The sequence below is a fragment of the Uranotaenia lowii genome, chromosome 2 (genome assembly GCF_029784155.1).
Source record: "Uranotaenia lowii strain MFRU-FL chromosome 2, ASM2978415v1, whole genome shotgun sequence".
Lineage (NCBI taxonomy): Eukaryota > Metazoa > Arthropoda > Insecta > Diptera > Culicidae > Uranotaenia > Uranotaenia lowii.
Genome location: NC_073692.1, coordinates 264,194,375 through 264,195,812, shown reverse-complemented (window position 1 = coordinate 264,195,812; position 1,438 = coordinate 264,194,375).

Here is a 1,438-nt window from a genome sequence, read left to right as displayed (position 1 = left end):
GGAAGCCGCTGAGACGACAAGCGAAACCCTAACCTCTCTCTCCGAGATGCCGCAAATAAGCTGGATGTATCGTGTACAACCGTGCATCGAGCCAAAAAACGAGCCGGACTATCGACTTACAAGAAGGTAGTGACTCCAAATCGCGATGATAAACAAAATACGACGGCCAAAGCGCGATCCGGGAGGCTGTACGCGACGATGCTGACGAAGTTTGACTGCGTGGTAATGGACGACGAAACCTACGTCAAAGCCGACTACAAGCAGCTTCCGGGACAGGAGTTTTAAGCGGGCCACAGACTACACAAAATTTGTACAAATGCGATGAAATTCGATGAAATTTTGTCGCTGTGAGCACGATTTGCATAGTGTATGGTACTGCTTGAATGAGCGCCCAAACGGTTGGAGTAAAATCGGTCGGGATCGAAATATTTTGTATAAAACATTCTCCCAGCCGGGGTGGAGATGGTTTTTTTTGTTGCTGTTGCTGTTTTCGCCAGAAATCATTTGTGTTCGCGTGAAATATGTTTGTATAGTGTGTGGGCGAGCATAGATCAAACAATCGACGCTGAATCATCGAATTTGTACAGGCCAATTTGTGTAGTCTATGGCCCGCTTTATACGGCAAGAGGAAGGGGAAAGGTAGCAGATCTTTAAGCACATGAAACTGTCAAAGTTTGCGAAGAAATATTTGGTTTGGCAAGCCATCTGTGGCTTGAAAAGCAGCATTTTTATAGCCTCCGGGACTGTCAACCAAGAAATTTACGTGAAAGAGTGTTTGAATAAACGTCTGCTGCCTTTCCTGAAGAAACACGGTTGTTCCGTACTGTTTTGGCCGGATTTGGCATCTTGCCATTACGGTACGCCGCCAATGCAGTGGTACGCCGCCAATGCAGTGGTACGCCGCCAACAACGTGCAGGTGGTTGCCAAGGACAAGAACCCTCCCAATACGCCAGAGCCAATTGAGAAATACTGAGCTATTGTCAAGCGGAACCTAAAGAAGAACAAAAAAACTGCTAAGGACGAGCAGCAGTTCAAGGCAAACTGGCTTTCTGCGGCGAAGAAGGTGGACAAGGTGGCTGTATAAAATCTGATGGCAGGGGTTAAGCGTAAGGCCCGGCAATTCGGATTTGGAAAAGCGGAAGCCTAACTGAATATTTTTCCTGAATTTTATACTAATTAAACTTGAAAAAGAAATTTAATTTGATTTTTTAAATTAACGATTTCACCGATTTACACGCGTTTTCCCTTGACCAAATTCTGACCGTATCACCCTTTATTCTAACCACGAAGACTTTGTCTATCTTTGCTCACTTGTGACAGCAGACAATGACACCAGTCGTGAGATCCGGAGGCGAATTATCAGCGGAAGTCGTGCAAGCAACTGCGGTCGAGAAAACTTAGCCCTCGCACGAAGTGTAACCTGTATATGACGCTCAT